At 37.3% G+C, this 18,492-nt stretch overlaps 2 long non-coding RNA genes across 3 annotated transcripts; one reads left to right on the forward strand and one right to left on the reverse strand.

Moving 5' to 3' along the window:
* Positions 1–332: 332 nt before the first annotated feature.
* On the reverse strand, positions 333–2,527 carry LOC129145417 (uncharacterized). 2 transcript variants are annotated; one of them, XR_008550950.1, is made up of 3 exons: positions 2,364–2,527; positions 2,063–2,190; positions 333–1,248 (listed from the first exon to the last, which is right to left on the reverse strand). It is a non-coding gene; the product is annotated as an uncharacterized LOC129145417 (long non-coding RNA). The 2 variants fall into 2 exon arrangements; XR_008550949.1 differs by having other exon boundaries at positions 333–1,775.
* A 119-nt stretch (positions 2,528–2,646) lies between these two features.
* On the forward strand, positions 2,647–13,533 carry LOC119237933 (uncharacterized). The gene is made up of 4 exons (XR_005123475.1): positions 2,647–2,734; positions 7,035–7,105; positions 11,520–11,591; positions 13,498–13,533. It is a non-coding gene; the product is annotated as an uncharacterized LOC119237933 (long non-coding RNA).
* The last annotated feature ends 4,959 nt before the right edge of the window (positions 13,534–18,492 follow it).

An 18,492-nucleotide genomic window follows, 5' to 3' on the forward strand; every position in this document is an offset into this window, starting at 1 on the left:
TCCCTTAAATTCCCTTTCCCATGGGGGAGATGATGCAGGAGTGGGAGCCTTAAGCAAAGTTTTTGGCCGAAATGATAGGAATGTTCTAGGAATTTAAGAGACTTTAACTCAGCCCTCTTGTGATTTTTTTTTTCCTGTCTCATGCACGTTTTTACCTGTTAGTTATCAAACATGATTTTATTAGGGGACTTTCGATGTGCTAGATTCTATTGTACTTGGGAGGGATGCATCAGTGAGTAAAACTAGTCCCTACCCCATGAAATCTCCTCCAGTGGGGGAGAGAGACAACATTTACAAATAGATTCATAATATAATCGTGTCATGTAGTGATAAGTGCCATGAAGACAAAGCAGAGTAGGACAAACAGGATGCAGGTGGGAGAAGTGTGTTATTTTATATTTTAAGTGAGTCGATCTAGAAAATCCTCTTTGAGGAAATTATATTTAAACAGTGGTCCTAGGGGAATAAGAAAGAAAGCCAAGCAAATGCCTAGGGAAGAAGAATTTTCCAGGCAGAGAGAAGTGCAAAGGCTCTGAGGCCAGAGAGCACTTGGTGAATTTGAATCATTAGAAAGCAAGCAGGTAGATGTGAACGCTATATAATCAGTAGAAAGAACAGCTGGAAATGAGGCTGGAGCTAAATCAGTCAGTTCAGAGCCTTCTAAATCATTGCCTTAGCATTTGCTTTACCTTTTCTCTAAGCATTTTATCCATGAAATTATCCTGGCTCTCTTCTGGTGGCTCCATCAGGCAATAGATCCATTTCTTTCATGGATGCCACTTTTTCTTCCTGGTCTCTGACATTGTTAGTTTCAGCTTTTCTCTCACCTTCTGATATTCATCTACAGCTACTGCTTCATATTTCTTCTGTGCAGATCTTTATCTTGAATGTCACCTTTGTCCAAGTTCCTTACTCACATCTTCTCCTACCTCATCAACATTTGTAGTGGGATGTCCTGTCAGTTCTTCAACAATTGAATTATCTTTCAAAACTCTTCCTTCTTTCTGGCTGATACCACTGCTTTCTCTGCCATCCAAACTTGGAAACATACTTAGATGTCATTGTTGACTCTTTTCTTCTCTTCCTTTTATCCAACACTTGTCAGGGCTTTCGGTTGGTCCTTTAAAATACCTCTTGTCAAATGTCTTTCTCTTTTTACTTCATGGTCCTATTTAAGCTCTTGAACACTACCAACTAGGATTAGTTCAACAATCTTCTGACTCTCTTCTCTCTCAGCTCCAATGTAACCTGCCAGAATAATCATCCAAAACTTCACTTTTATCACATTTCTTTGTGCCTCAGTGGTTTCGTGGTTATATTTTCAAGCTCTTGCCCCAACCTAGTTCCCTCTTAGCCTATGGAACACTTCTCAGTCTACCTCTTCAATTTTAGTTAAGTTTGTTTCTCATATCCATTCATGTTCATTTATTCCTATGTACATTTGTTTATAAATCTACACTCACACTTTTGTATTGCTTCAGTAAGGCTCCATCGTTGTAAGTAACATAAAATCCAACTCAAATTGGCTTACACAGAGAAGGGAATTTATTGGCTCATGTAACTGAAAAAGTCTACATCATTTTTTTATACATGACTTGGCTGAAGAATTCAAATTACGTCATCAAAATTCAGATTCTCCCTGCAATGTTAGCATTTTCCTCTGCTAGGAAGCGCTTTATTCTTTTCTTAAACTCCATAAATGAGCAACCAGAAGATCTAGTTTCACACTGTCTTCATTGCCAGCAAAAGTGAAGTGTCCATTCCTAAGCCAATCACTATTGCCAAGAGAATGAGATGCTCAGATTAGCCTGTATTGATTCATAAGTCCATCCCAGGAGCTGAATCTATCAATAACACTTAAGTGGTATAAAAACATGATTCCTTTTAGGACAATAGGAGTATCAAAGGAAAGGTGCATATGTCCTGGGAAGTAGAAACAGCAGACATACCACACATCCCTATTCTTTTCTTGCTGTCCCCCAAATCCTTCCTGTACGTATGCTTTCAAAATTTCTGCCTATTCAATGCAGCAGTATTTTTTTACTTCCAAAAATGTACTTACTTCCTTCCCAAAGAGAAAATTCAAACTTTCATCTAGTTATTGCAGATAACTCCAAATTCAGCATAAAAGGGCCATAAACATGTTTTCCAATACAGTGATAACATTCTTCATGGTTCTGTAGATAAAGACTATATGATAAAAATTAGTTACAAAATACTTATTACTTACATAATGACAGAATAAGAAAAAGAGTGCAATGAAAACTCATATTTGGAAAAATGACTAATAGCAAACACTCAGTGGTCTACAATTCATAGCATATATTATATCTTGCTGGACAGAAATAGCAATGGTTTCCTACCATGAGAGAGGAGAAATTTCTTTGATCAGCTCATCTGGTTGCCAGATGCTCTACTATTAGAGAATGTCTCATCCGCTGTTTCTCTGTGCTGTATCTGTAATGGATAATGGGGAAGATAATCTTCTAGGGACCATCCATCTTCAGTATTCTGCTTCCTGATACAGTGGATATTGAAAAATCACTTGTTATGACATAGACAACTAGCTTTTATTTTCAAATAACTGTGATTGTCTTCTGTTATGTAGAGGTGTTGCTAGGAAATAGCTGCGTAACCAGTCTCCCCATTAATCTTGGTAAAGTCATGTAACTAATTATCTCCACTGAAATATGCGTGGGAGTGATCACGTCTTACCAGCATTGTTAGGAACTAGGTATGCCTTCTTTGGTTTCTTTTTCTTCCTGTCTATCCTGAAAGGTTTCTAGACTCAGAGGATGCCATAAGAAAGCCATGAAATGGAACGAGTCTGGGTAATTGACTGCCCTTGTAGGATATCACCTACCAAGGATACTGATATTGGACTTTGCAAACATGAAAAATAAAAATCCATTGTGTTAAGTCACTAAAACTTACTCATTACCTGTTACAACAGTTAGCGCGAACGCTAGTTATGTCTTTGTTCTTTAGACTTAAAGTTTTCCCACAATGCATTTTTTTTAAATTTCCTATTAAGCTTCCAGTCTTTTTATATCTGGTCAGTTCTTTGGTGGGGGTGGGGGGCATGGGAGGGAGAAACTCCACAGCCAGAGGTTATCTTAAGCTTCAGTCTTTGTATCTACATTCCAATATGGATATTTTTGTCTTTTAGTAAGACCTGGGGTATTCTTATAGCTTAATAGCCTCCATTTTAGTTTCTGCCTGAGAACAAATTGAAACAATAGCCACTGGTTCTGTGAAGGGTAGAGGTGGGGTGGGGAGGTTCAGTGTGCTGGAGAGAGCAGAATGGGACAATTTTTACCTTTTTAATGTTTGCGAGAGGCCTGAGTGTGTTTAGATTTCACCCAAGTGCCAGTCTTACCCACTTCTTGCTTCATTGGTATTAACATTCTCCTGGGCCTTTTTGACACTTAATAACTCATCAAGTTTCTATTATATTTGATTGTAACCTATAAACAAAAATAGCCACTCATAACAAAGCAGTAGTTTCCCCTCTCTTTTTTAGATAAGTCAAGTTAATCTTAAACTTGAGGCTTTCTTATAGGACCTTAATAAAAACCAACATGTAATAGTTGATGTATTCTAACATCTGACCATTAATAACGGGCTGTTTTACATTTCTTACTTGGTAGATACATATTCTGGATCCTAGAACAGGTGCCAGCTTAACCTATTTTGCTATTGAATTCTCAACCTAGTATAACATCAAGTGAGTCAACATTTTGAGAGCATTGTCTTATAAATCCCCACTCCTGGTACCAATTCATAAATTGTTAGAGCTATTTTAGTTGCAGGTGAAAAAGCAAAAAGCACTGACTTAAAGTGAAACTAACTTATGAAAAAAGAAGAATTTATTGGCTATTGGCTCACTTATTCTCAAGGCATAGGACTTAAGCAATGTCATTAAGAATTTTATTCCACTTTTTGGCCCTCGCTTCTGTATTGGCTTCAATCTCAGGGTCCATATGGTGGCTCCTGGCAGCTCCAGTTCACATAATCCTTAGTGTTAGCACTCTCAGTGGAAGAGTACATGCTTCTTTCCCACAAGTGCCAGCCATAGTCTCCTCATATTTCATTGCTTCTGATTAGGACGTGTGGCCAGAGGAATCCAGTAGGGCAGGCCTGATTCACATAATTACTCATTTTGTTGAGAGTGGAGTCCACTCTACCTAAAGGACATTGAATGGGGGTAACAGGAGGGAAATCAGATTATGGTTATCAGAAAAGTGAATGGATGCTGTGGTAAAAACCCAAATGTCTCCTGTTAGATACCAATGTATAGTCAGTCTTTTCTAATTACTTCACATGGGTCTTTCCTATCTCCTTCACTGGACTAAATGTCTCACAAGCGGTACTACATGTCTTAACAGAGCCAATCCAGCAGACAGTCTTTAGGTAATCGTTGACTGATGCCTCTTTTTCTAACACTGAAAATGGCACAGTCAAAGAAGTAAAAGAGCTTCATAAAGGGACAATTTACAAAGGTGTGGGAAAAGTTAAGGGAACCAACTGCAATGGGAAAATACTTAAGGACTGGTAACAATGAGAATCCCCATCCTGCAGAAAAAGAGGAAGGAAACTTTTAGCAGAACACAATAATAGCTGTAGTTTGGAAGGGGATACCTGGCAAAAGTTGTAACTAAAAATAGAGAAATGCAGCCCAGGTGAAAATGTGACCCAGCAAAAGACTGGGAAATAAACATTGGTACCTCCCAATGGCCAATTGCAATTAGAAGCTAGAGGGTTTCCCTGGTACTGTCTGTAGAGGTCGGCCTCCAATAGAGAGCAAGACAAATAGGATGAAAAATAGATCTGGAGGAACATATGGAAAATAACTAAGACAACTCTGCTACTTACTATTCCTTAGAGTAACCCTAAATAAAAACGATTTCTATTTGATGTTAACCATATAGCCTAGATTTACCAGCAAAATACACCTGTTGTTAAGTATATAACTAATGTGGTTTAATTTTTATAGCATTTAAGTATAACATTCGTAAAGCATAAGAAGTCTTGTGTTAACCTATATAGTTAAAAAGCTATCATCATTGTATTGATATGGAACTCCTCAAGAATATCGTACCTGGCAATCCATCAGAAAGCCCTGGCACAGCACTTGTCAAATAGTGACAAATTTGATAAATGTTTGATGATTTGAAGAATGATTAAATGAATAAATTAAAGCATTTTGAGCCAGACTCTACATAGGAAATTAAATGGGTTCTCCTTGTTAGAAGTTGATGCTAACTATATAACATCTACTAATCTTGTGTTTTAACGTTTGACGTTGGCTTCCTAGCTGTGATTGAGGATTTATCTCATACAAAATGGAATTATAGTAAATTTTCTTTGTCAGTCTTCAGAAGGAAGGAGATCTACAATTAACTATATACTAATAAACTTACTATAAAATCCCTTTCAGTAAATATACTATTATTTTTTAATCTAAAACTGGGTTTCCTCATAGAATTGTCATTCAAATATAAGAAATATAAATATAGTTGCTTCAATATGTAAGCTGGCATTATCAAATGTCAGTCCAAACTGTTTTTCTAACAGATTTCAGTTAAGCCAAAAATCCATGCTTCTGTTATTTGGCAATCCTAAATAGACAGGGCTTAAACAGTTAAGCGAATACATACATATGCATCATATTCATCTATTCAAACAACAAATAGTTTTGAGTACCTGCAATATATCTGCCCTCTTGGAACTTACAGTGAGAACTGTGTTTTTCAAACTTCAATGAGGATATGAGTCACTGAATGGTCTTGTGAAAATGCAGGTTCTGTTTGAGCTGAGACTCAAGACTGCATTTCTAACAAACTCCTGGTTAATATTGATTCACAGACCAATGTGGTCCAAGGACCAAAAACTGAATAGCAAGAATCTGATAAACTCATTTAACCCCCACAATAATTTCAATATGTATCAGTAGTTTTTATTTTATTATCTCGATTACCTACTATATACAAAGCACAAAGCACTTAGTGCTAAGCATTGTAAAGACCAATTAGACATAGGTGTTTTGGAAACTCATTGTACAGCAAAAAAAACCTAATATAATAAATAATTATGATGCATGATTCTAATTACATAAAATATCCAGAAAAGGTAAATCTATAGATATAGAAAAATTGGTGGTTGCCTGGGTCAGCGGTGAGATTAGGGATTAACTGTGAATGGTCTGAAAGATGTTATTCAGGTGATTAAATTGTTTTAAAACTGGATTATAATAATGGCTGCCCAACTTAATAAATTTGCTAAGAAAATCATTAAATTATTGACTTGAATGGATGAATCATATGATAGGCAAATTGTACTCCAATAAAGTTGTAAACATAGCTATAATAGGTGAACAAATGTAATAACCATAAAACATGTTGTCTTAGCCCCCCTTCAATATTCAAGGAAGTGGAACTCACAGAGGCCAAGGTTACACAACTAGTTAAGGTCATATGGCATATAGTTAGCATATAACTCTAGTCCTATTGGGCCAAGCCTAATAATTGCTAGAAATCTCATCACCAGAGAAAGCCTAGAGAGCTGTGTCAGGAAATAGATATTCTTCCACCCAGTAAAGGTTGCACCTTTCTCAGTATAACCTTCACACTGTGAATCAAGATTGTCCTGAGTGATGACTTTAGTGGCATCCTGTACATATACTTTCAGCTCATGGGTTATGCAAGTCAGTTAGCTTCTGGCAGACCCATTGACTACACTGGGGTTCTTCGTTTCAAACAACAAAAATAAATTCTGACTGATTTAGTAGGCTACTAGCAGAATATTATGAGAGTTGAGATCAAGTTCAAAACTATATCAAAATTATGCTACACCTGTTCCTGGCAGCCTCTAGAGAACACTATTATTACTGACACTGTTTAACTTACTAGACTGTCCCCTTCCTTTGCCACAACCAGTGCCCTGGAAACTCAATTTGGCCATAACTACTTTGTTGCAGGAGAGAGAACTGACTTCTATCCTTGCTTCTTTGTCTTACTAATTCCTGATTCAAGGTCATGCAGATGATTCTATTGGCTGAGGAGCGGTCAGGCACTTGAATCCTTGCTGCAAGAAGGATGGAAAAGTGAGTATTCGACAATTTCTATCAGTTTCTAGATAGTGGGAACTGAGCTTAACTTCCTTTCCAAGACTCAAACATCAGTGATTTTTTCAAGCTCTGAAAGTTCAGATTCTCAGTCCTCCAAGCCACAACAACGAAAGTTGCCTTGTGCAAATAGTTGGTTTTTTTTTTTTTTAAAGATTTATTTATTAATGCATACGAGAGCAGGGGTGTAGGCCAGAGGTGTGGGAGGGTGAGAAGATTCACCACAGAGTGGGGAGCAGAACAGGCAGATCCACTAAAATACACTGCTGAAGAGAGCAGCAGGGTGAGACAGGAGAGGTCTGCTGTGCCATGTGGGTTAGCTCCCTGGCCAGGGATCAAACTCGTGCTGCAGTGGCTGCTGATAGTTTCACAGTGCTGAGACTTAACCCCTTGTGCCACCAGGGAGGCCCCGCAATTAGTTGTTCGTGAAATAGCAGCAATGACATTACAAGAAGAAGCTTGTTAGAAATGCATGATCTAAAGCCCTATATCTGCAGAATCAGGATCTGCTTTCTAAGAAGTAGCTGAGATAATTTGTATGCACATTAAAATACAAGAAATGTTGTTCTACATTATACAACTTGTAATTCTTTTTAATTTCCTAAGATCAGTCACCATTAGGCTTTATTCATCCATAGTATTGCCAGATTTAGTGAAGGATGCACAATTCAATTTTAATTTAATTTTTTTCAAAGATTTATTTATGTGTGGAAGAATTGGGGTGTAGGCCAGAGGTGCGGGAGGTGGGGGGGTGAGAGAATTCACCAGCGACAAGGTGGGGAACAGAACAGGCAGACCTGCTGAAATACACTGCTAAACGGCACAGTGGGCATGACAGGAACCCACATACTCCACCATGTGGGTTAGCTCCCTGGCCAGCTGTGATAGCTTGATAGTACTGTGTCTTTAACCCTTGAGCCACCAGGGAGGCCCCAATTTTAATTTTTTTAAAGATTTATTTATTTATACAAGAACTGGGGTACAGGTCAGAGGCGTGGGAGGGTGAGAGAATTCACCAGAGACAGAGTGGGGAGCAGAACAGGCAGACGGACCAAAGACTGCCAAGGGGAGCAGCAGGCGAGGCAGGAGAGGTCTGCCGTGCCATGTGGGTTTCTCCCTGGCTGGCCGGGAATCGAACCCTCACTTCAGAGGCTGCGGGCAGCTTCACAGCATGGCGCTCAACCCACCGTGCCGCCGGGGAGGCCCCCCAATTTTAATTTTAGATTAAAAAAATCATTTTAAGAATAAATATGTTCCATGCAATATTTGGGACATACCTATGCTAAATGTTTTTCCTTGTGAATCTAAAATTCAAGTTCAACTGGGCATTCAGTGTTTTGTTTTTTAAAGATTTATTTATTTATGCATACAAGAACTGGGGTTAAGGGCCAGAGGTGCTAGGGTGGAAGGATTCACCAGAGACGGAGTGGGAAACAGAATAGGCAGACTGACTAAAATACACTGCTGAGGGGAACAGTGCCATGACAGGAACCCACATGCTGCACATGTGGGTTAGCTCTCTGGCTGGCCAAGGTGGGGATCAGGGATGAACTAGTGCTGCAGAAGCTGTGGATAGCTTCACAGTGCTGTGCTTAATCCTTTGCATCACCAGGGAGGCCTGGCATTCAGTATTTTATCTGGCAGTCATTTTCCTCCATAAAACTCTCTCCCTACAATAAAAAGAAATGAACAAAAAGAAAATGTAATTGCCAACAGGAATGCATGTATACCACTTTTGTATTTGGGCATGATAGACCGTAAGTATGATGATAGAAGAACATGAAAACTCTATGCTGTTTCAAGCCTACTCAGAGTCCTGTTAATGCATTTAATGCTTGAGGTCCCCTATAACATGAAGGGTGAATGTTCTGTCAACCCGAAATGCTAACTGCTCTGCAGGATAAGAATTATTTTTTATAGACTTATAAACTGCAACTAATTTCATTTAATGAATTTTGACTTGATATCACCTTTCTCCCATAGGACCTGACCACATGAACTGAGTAAATACAGGAAATATGTAATGACAATCACTACTGGTTTCCCTCTGGAGACTACCATTATAACTTTATTTTCTTCCTAAAGAATTGAGTTGCTGTTTATGCCCAGGAGTCTTAGAAAAATTACTTTAGAACTATGATTGGGAAAGAGGTAGCTTTTAGGACATATCAATTAGAATTAGAAACATCACAAACAAAAATTAAAGAAAAGTTTCAGTACTTCAAATGTATACCAATTGCATTTATTTGTAAGATGGCTTAACTCACTTTAACAATTCAGACAGTCCAAATGTTTCTAATTAGTCAAAGAGGGCACTTTTTTGGGTGGTTGGGAGAGAACAACTTTCCTTTTGCAACCTTTTGCATAGTTCTCAGTAAGCTACCTTCAGTATAATTGATCCACAAAAGATCTTCCATTTTTCATACTCCTGTTAACATATCCTTTTGTCTGGGGAAGAAATTTCCAGGGACTGTGAGAGGAATCACAGTTCCAAGAAGAAAAAAATATCTTCAGGGGCTGATGAATGTTAGGGAATAAACACACATATCTCCCCACCACCAGACGTTTATATTCTGTTTGCCGCCACTTTTTAATTAGTTGTTTGCAGGCTCCACCCTATAGGCAGATGTCTATAATACTTGAATGATGCACCTGGGTTTATGAACCAGGCCATAAATGAACTCACTGACTAGTTTTTCTTTAAACAATAAATAATGAAAAAAAAAAAAAACATAAGTACACCAGTTACTATAGGTGCTATTTCTATAAAATAGTGAATGCCTTAATTTATAATGGTCAGTAGTTAAAAACTGTCTAAATGTTCTCCCTCCCAAAGAGTGAGCTGATTAAATAAAAATATATGCTTAAGATGCAGCCATTATAAGTCATGTTTTCTGGGATTCCAAGGGCTGACAGGAGAAAGAAATTACAAAATGATTGGAAATCTTGGCATACCATATTAGACTTCTGGGTCATGTTAAAAGGGATGCAGAAGCCAACTTAGTTGAAGAGGAGATAATGAAAGCATGAATTGTGATAACTAAAAGAGTACAGCATAGTAGATATAATTCAATCTATTAGCCCAGATTTATACTTTAAAGCAAAAACTGTTGGTGCTCTTGGAAAATGCAAAGAGCCTGAGTCATTATTTTGAACACTTGTAAATAAAGAACGAATCAAGAAACTATCTCACTTTTTAAAAAATATTTATTTTGCAGAAGAACTGGGGTGTAGGGCAGAGCTATGGGGAATGAGAGGATTCACCAGAGACAAAGTGGGTAGCAGAACAGGTGGATTTACTGAATTACACTGCTAAGGGGAGCAGGGGGTCAGATAGGAGGCGTCTGCTGTGCCCTATGTGTGTTAGCTTCCCTGGCTGGGTGATAGAACTCAGGCCGTAGGGGTGATAGCGCTGAGACTTAACCCCTAGGTCACTGGGGAGGCCCTAACTCACTTTTCATAAACAAAATTTCCTTCAGGGTAACCTAATAGTTGACGAAAGAAATTGCTCTTTGCACAGTATTCCAGTTAATAATGTTGCAGAAATGATGTTATCATATTGTAATCCTTAATGAAATAATAAAGCAAGGAAATAATCAGTGATGGCTAACATCACAAAAACAGAGACAGATAGAAATAACTTGCCTTTTTATAGACATCACAAATGAAATATTCTATCAAAAAGTTAAACTAGAATTTGATCAAGCCTATATATCTAAATAATAATTTCAGAAAATACAGGAGATAAACATATTAAGTGATATCAAAGGAGTTACAATTAGAAAATCCAGACTATGGGGCCTCCCCGGTGGCGCAGCGGTTGAGCGCTGGGTTGCGAAGCTGCCCGCGCCTCTGCAGCGCGGGTTCGATCCCTGGTTGCTCCCCGGCCACTGGAGGAGGGTCCCACATGGCGCGCAGACCTCTCCTGCCGCCCGCTGCTCCCCTCAGCAGTGTACTTCGGTCCTTCTGCCTGCTCTGCTCCCCGCTCTGGCTCTGGTGAATTCTCTCACCCTCCCGCGCTTCTGACTGTACCCAGTGCATGTATAAACAAAACAAACAAACAAACAAATAAATAAATAAATAAAACATGCCTCTATTAAAAAAAAAAAAAGAAAATCCAGACTATGAACAATCCTATAGGACAAAGAATATCATTTGTTTTAATAATTCAATTGAGAGAGAGGGGCAGGGAAGCCATAGATTAACAGACTTAACACATATCAAAAATTTCACTGTGTGGAACTTATTTGAATCCAAATTTGAACAAACTAACCTGTTCAAAAAGTTTGTGAGGTAATTGTGATAAATTTGAACACCAAGTGAATATTTGACGATATTAAAGTAGTTTAACAAACACTGAATGTGATAATGATAATGTCATTTTATTTTTTAGGAGCATCCCTATCTTTAGAAGTGAACTAATGTGGGTGAAATGATTTGATGTTTGCTTCCAATTAATCTGGAGGTGGGTATATTTGAATAATCTTTGATTGGGTGGTAGGTTCAAGGAGATTCATCATACTATTCTTTGTTTTTGTATGTTTGAAATTTCCCATAAAAAGGTTTTAAACTGTGTTTCGCGCATGGTCTCAATTTTTAAGATTGTAATGTAAATGGAGAGAATTAGTTCTAACTTGAGCAAATGTCCTCATGCCACTTTCTCACCCATTAGCTTATGCTAATCATCCTAATGTTTCAAATAATTCTTAAGTTTTCCATGTGTATCTATCTCTAAATCAGTTCAATTCTAGAGGTGGGACAAAAAAAAAAAAAAAAAGAAACTTGCAGATCATGCTATTGATGGGCCACTTGCATTCCTATGCTCTGTACTTCTGGCATGGATACTTTTGAGATGGTCGGGAATAGAAGGCTGATCTATAGTGAAGAGATCCCTGCTTCTCTGAGAGATGTTAACGGACCCTGTGGGGATAAGCCTATGATTTTGATCTCATTAGCATTGTGAGCTCCATTCAAGTGTGACTGACAGTCATACAAGTCAATACAGGAGCACTTTGGGAGAGCCAAGTTAGAGAATTTTTTTCTTATAGATTGGTACTTCTGTCCTTACAGAGCTCATAAGAAAAATCAGAGCACTTTTGAGTCAACAAATGAATGTAATGAGGCTGTGTTTCTAAGAAGATGGCATTATTCGGCTAAAAGAAAAATGAAATACTAAATTGCTTGTTCAAATAAAAATGTTACTGGAGGAAATGGAAGTGTTAGCTAGACGATTACTAATGCTTTCATTTTCACTTTCTTTCATTCTAGCTCAAGTCATATCTACAGACTAAATGCAACATCAGGGATTTAGAAAGCAAATATTTATATCTTTGCCAGTTTTATCCCATCAAGTATACTTTTAAAAAAATAGAGTAAAATCATGGAACACTAATCAGACTATTCTAAATAGTATGGAAGAAGGTAACCAGAGACATGGGCAATAATGAGTCTCATTTAGTATTTTCCTCAGGTTTCATTCCCAATTCCAGAGAAAATAAAAGATTTTTAAAAGAATCAATGGCATTCTTTTCTCATGCTATGGAATAGTTTGAAAGCTTAAGGTGGTAATGTTTAAAGATTAGAAACAAAAAAACCTCGTGGGCCTATACTGCAAATGAAACAGGAAAAATTATAGTGAGATATTTTGGATTTACAGAAGAATGCACCAATCACCAAATTGCCATGTGTAATTGTGTAAAAATGCTGGTGAAGTGAAATTAGAAATTCAACAGATGGTCCTAAAATGAAATATTTCTGCAGCATATGAGAACAATTGTTCCCTAACTCCTCTCAAATCAAAGTATGGGTAATTAGGTGCAATATAAATCATCCATACAAAGTCAATCAATTAATTTCATCAAATAACTCAGGGGAATGAACTCAAAAAAAGGAAACAGTTACTGAAATTAAATTTCTCATTTAATTAATAAACAATTACTATGGTTATTGGGGTTTGAGAGAAGATACAGATATCAATAAGAAAGTAAAATAAAGAAAATACTGTACAGCTTTTGTCCTGCAGAGCTCTTAGTTGAGAGAAACTGGGCATATGCACCCAAGAATTTAAAAATATTGACCATATATTCTCTTGATTTTTTTTGATAAATGTTAAACAGTAGATTGACTATGGTACACTGAATTTGCCTAGGATACTAATGACTTGTAAGAAAAGATTTATGAGATATGACATGTGGTAAGAGTTGAACATGGTATCACCTAGTGTCTTTTTTCTTGGACTTTTTACCAGCAATAACTTTTAATTTTAGCAACTACAGATTAAAAACCTATATACTACAGGGCTGGTATATGATCAGAATAGAAAGTATGGCTGTTCTCAAAATAATTTTGGGTTTTTTTTTTATCAATTTCAGACTTTTTAAGTGATGAAGAATAAGAATGAAACTGAGAATAAAAAGAATCTTATAGAATCTTAACCTCTCAACTTAATATTCTCCTGATTCTCATTTTCTTTCATCTTCCTCCTTTCTTTTTTAATAATTGAGCACAATGATTTAGTATATACTGTTGACCCTCTGCTTTTGTATATTCTGTATCTGTGGATTCTACCAACTGCAGACAGAAAATATTTTTTGTAGTTAGGCCAACGATGGTTCCATCTGTACTGAACACATACAGACTTCTTTCCTTGTCACTATTCCCTAGAGAGTACAACATAACTATTTACACAACACATTGTATAAGGTATTTTAAGTAAACTAGAGATGATTTAAAACATATGGGAAGATTCATCTATGAAGAAATAAAGTGAAATTGATGCTGAAAAAAGCAAATGGGAAAATGTGTGTTGGTTTTATGCAAATAATGCCTTTTTATGTAAGGCACTTGAACATTGTATATTTTTGAGATCCATATTGGTGTGTGGTGGGCAGGGTTTGTCCTAGAACTAATCCACGAGAATACCAAGGGATGACAGTATAGATATCTAATTCAGAACACTCATGACAATTAATGATTTGGGGACAATTGTATCATCAACTGGAAGAAATAAGCTGACCCCCTACCTCATTTCTTACAACAAAATAAATTCCAAACAGGTTGAAGACTTAAACACACACACCTCAAACTACAAATTACTAGAAAAAATTGTAAGTGAATTTTCTCTTTTATTATCTCAAATAGAGATGACTCCTAAGTATGACATACAACTCAGATAGCCATATAGAATGAATACATTGAACTTCATAATACATTTTTATTTTTTTATTAAGAATTATTTTATTTTTATACAAGAACTGGGGTGCAGGATAGATGCGCGGGAGGGTGAGAGGATTCACCAGAGACAGAGCCGGGAACAGAACAGGCAGACTGAAGAAATACACTGTTGAGGGGAGCAGCAGGCAAGACAGGAGAGATCTGCTTTGCCATGTGGGATTCTCGCCGGCCGGCTGGAATCGAACCCGCGCTACAGAGGCTGTGGAGAGCTTCACAGTGCGGCGCTCAACCACCTGTGCCACCAGGGAGGCCCCAAATACATTTTTAATAATTACATGCAAAAAATAAAGATAAATTAAAACTGAAAATATTTACAAGTACTATCCAGAAAGAGAGGTAGGTCTGATATATTAATAGCTTTACAAATCAATAAGGAAAAGATCAACAACCAAATGACAAAATGGCAGCTACAGTCTGTTTTTTGTCTTGTTGCTTGCTTCTGAACCTATCATGAGCAGGTGCCTAGGTCATAAGTCAGTGTACAGCCTGCAAAGTGTCTTTGACTCTGACTTATATGTTAGGAAGGCAAGAGTCATCTCCTGGGAGTGTCCTTTAATACAGAAAACCCACTTAGAAGATGGTGGACATTCAGTATGACATTTGTCTGTCAAAGTCCAAATATCCATTGCCATTCTTCTGCATGCTTCATTACGTTGTGGTCAGTAGGAAGTTACGGTTGCAAACATTTGTCATTTTTCAAAAGCCTGGCTACATACTTGGAAATTCAGCTGCTAATTTCAAGACTAAAGTGCTTTCTGCAATTCAATCACTTTTTCTTTTTATTCATAGACTCAAGCCCAATATTTATTAAACACATATACGTAATACCTGGCACTGTCTTCTAGGTGTTAGGAATACACTAATGAACAAAAAACATACATCCTGTCCTAACAGAGCTTGCATTCTAATTAGATGTCTTCAGACCTTGTTGGGATTCCATCAGTTTTTAAACTTTTATTCCAAACAATGACAAACTAAATGGAGAGAGCAGAATAAGTAGAATGATATTAGTTAGCTTTTCGAAGATAATTATAGTTGCTTTAATTCTTGGGCACCTGCCTCCTCAAATACATGGCAAAGATATATTCCAAAAAGGTATTTGCTGGGTGAGATGTTTCCTTCACTGAGGTGAATAATTGAGATCTGACCGTAAGTGCTGTATTTTAAAAAGAATATTATAATTGCAGAAGATGATTCTTTGCTGCCTAAAGTTCAGAGGACACTAATATTTTTGAAATACTTTAGGGATGTTTAGAAAATAGCAGAAATTATATCTGTACTTGCAGGTCATACTGTAGTGTGTTCTCTCTGGAATTCTGCTGTATCCCTAGTCTGTGCTGACTGAAATAAGAAAAAAAAGCAATATTTAGTTTAAAAATGACACATAGAGTAAATTTGGAAATAACTTCCAAATCATTAAGTCACTTAGCAAATGCTTTTACTTCAGAATGTTTCAATGCCTTTTTCATTGTCCTCTAGCTTCCAGTGTTGTTGAACAATGGATGTCATTTTGATTTTCAGTCCTTTATATTTGTCCCATTTCATGTTCTCTCTGGAGGCCTGAAGGTTTTCTCTTTGTCTGCTGTGTGCTCAAATTTCCTGGTCACATGCTTTGATATAGATCTATTTTTATCATCGTGGTGGGAACTTGATGAACCCACTTAATTTGGTAACTTACGTGCTTCATTCTGGAAATTTTTCTTAGATTATTTCATTGATGATTTTTTTTGTATCCTTTTTGGCTCTCTTTTTGAAGACCTTTTTATTTGAATTTTGAACGTCCTAAAGTGGTCCTCTTTGTCTTTTCGCTCTGCTTTCTAATATTTCTTAACTCTCTCTTTCAGTCCTTTTTCAAGTTTTTTCTCCATTTATACTCTCCTGTTTGTCAATTCTAAATGCCTTAAGTGTATTTCTCCTGACAGTGGTTTCTGCAAATATTTGATAATCCCTGGCTCTCTGCTCATTTTTAAAAAAGATCTATTTATTTATGCATACAAGAACTGGGGTACAGGTCAGAGGTGTGAGTGTGGGGGGTGGTGGTGAGAGGATTCACCAGAGACAGTGTGGGGAAGAGAACAGAGAGAATGACTGAAATACACTGCTGAGGGGAGCAGTGGGTAAGTCAGGAGAAGTCTGCTGTGCCATGTGGGCAGCTTTCTGCCCGGGGATCGAACTCATGCCACAGTGGCTGCCGATAGCTTCATAGGTTGCGTCTTAACCCCTTGCGCTACCAGGGAGGCCCCCTCTGCTCATTTTTAACACTAGTGCAACAAAGTGCTGATGGAAGTACATGGAGCAAATGGAAAGGAGTTTGTTAGCTCTAAACCTCCCTGTAGAGCGATTGGTTTGGGCTTATGGTTGAAGAACCATCCAAGCAAACATCTTTCCATCTTCCGTCTTGATTGCCAGATTCCACATAGAAGGATCTTTGCCTCTTCTCTCTGGATGCTGAAAGTCTGGCTGCAGGAATCTGGGAGTCAATGTGATAAAGACAGCTGAGTGCTTCAGGGTCCAATACACAAATGTTACTCCCATTAGAACTGCTTCACCTTCTGCAGAGAGTAGTAAGTTTTCAGTCTTTTGCCTGGGTATGAAGAGGCATTTATCTGACAACATAGAGTTGGGAAGGGAATCTGGGGGTCTGATTGCTTCTTAAACAGACTTCCAACCAATCCTCTTCATAGTATTTCACCCTTTCCTTACCTTTACTTTAAGAGACACCAGGAGTTAGCTGGTTATGAGTATTTTGGTGACATTGCAATGTATATGGGTTTGTCTCTTGATTTTCCTCATTGTTGCAATAGGATTCAGTTTTGTTAGTGTACTGTTTTTTGTCTTTTTGGTTTGTTTGTTTGTTTTAGATCAGCTATCCACTTTTCCAGCTAAGCAGCCCCTCAAATTTCATTGCCGTGCCTCCCTGGTGGCCTAGGGGTTAAGTCTCAGAGCTAACACCCCTACAGCCTGATTTAGATCCTGGGCCAGGGAGTTAACCCAAATGGTGAAGCAAACCTCTCCTGTCTCTCTGATTCCCCTGTCTCTGGTGAGTCCTCTCACCCCTTGCACCTCTAGCCTACTCCCCAGTTATTCTAAACAACAACAAAAAAACCTTAAAAAAATTCATTGCCATTGTCTCCTCTTGTCTCCCCATGCTTTCAATCTTTAAAGTCATTTTATACATAACATGTTGTATTGGGCTTATTGTAACTTAACACAGGGGTGGGAAAGAGAGATATAGATGATAGATATAGTATTAAGATAGATATTAGTATTAAGAAATGGCATTTCTTAATACTATTCGTTTTTTGAAGGTTTGAAAATTTCTGTTTTCTAGAAAATATTTTTAAATAATTTAAAAATATTTTTTGAGCACTTACTATGTACCAGGCACTGTGTCAATACACATACAAGAAAAGAGGATGGGGAAAAGAGAGTATTATTCATTTTACTTTACCTATTATACCAAGTTTGTAAAATTTAAATTCTATGGTTCTCCAGGTTGGATATTTTAGAGCATATGACAGGTTTTTTTTTTTTTTCCTTTTCTGACCCCTGAATTTGTGTTGATTTTGTGTAAATGTGTTTTTATGAAATATGAAAGAAGAAATCCTAGAGAGGAAATGACAATGAATGTAAGATGGACCATTAGGGGGTATCTCTTCAAATCTGAAAATAGCATTCAAACAAGTCATTTAATGTTTTAAATAATAAATGACACTAGCAAAGGGTAGAGAACGCCTTTCATCTACCAACAGAGATAAAAGGCAAAATCTTTACCAGGAAATCACACAAAGGCGAGGATTCTTGATGACTGATAGAAGAGTGAATTGTTGGTGACTAGTAGAGTGTGGCTTATGATAGAAGGTAAAATTTTGGCTTTCTAATTCATCAGTGAGTGATGTGTGGTCATGAAATGAAGGTAATACTTATTAAACGAATTGTTAAATAAAATTGTTCCCCTGAATTATTGTGACTTGGTTATTTTATCCTGAGCTTTTCAATGAAGCCTCCTTGTTCTATGTAGCAAGGTCAGCAAGATCAGTAGCTCAGATATGAATTGCAAATGACATAAACATTTAGTTTTTATACCCATTTTGTCTTCTACTTATGTTAGAAGTGCTGTAAATTCATTGGTG

The sequence above is a fragment of the Talpa occidentalis genome, unplaced genomic scaffold (genome assembly GCF_014898055.3).
Source record: "Talpa occidentalis isolate TD23 unplaced genomic scaffold, MPIMG_talOcc4v2.1 talOcc4.11, whole genome shotgun sequence".
NCBI classification, from domain to species: domain Eukaryota; kingdom Metazoa; phylum Chordata; class Mammalia; order Eulipotyphla; family Talpidae; genus Talpa; species Talpa occidentalis.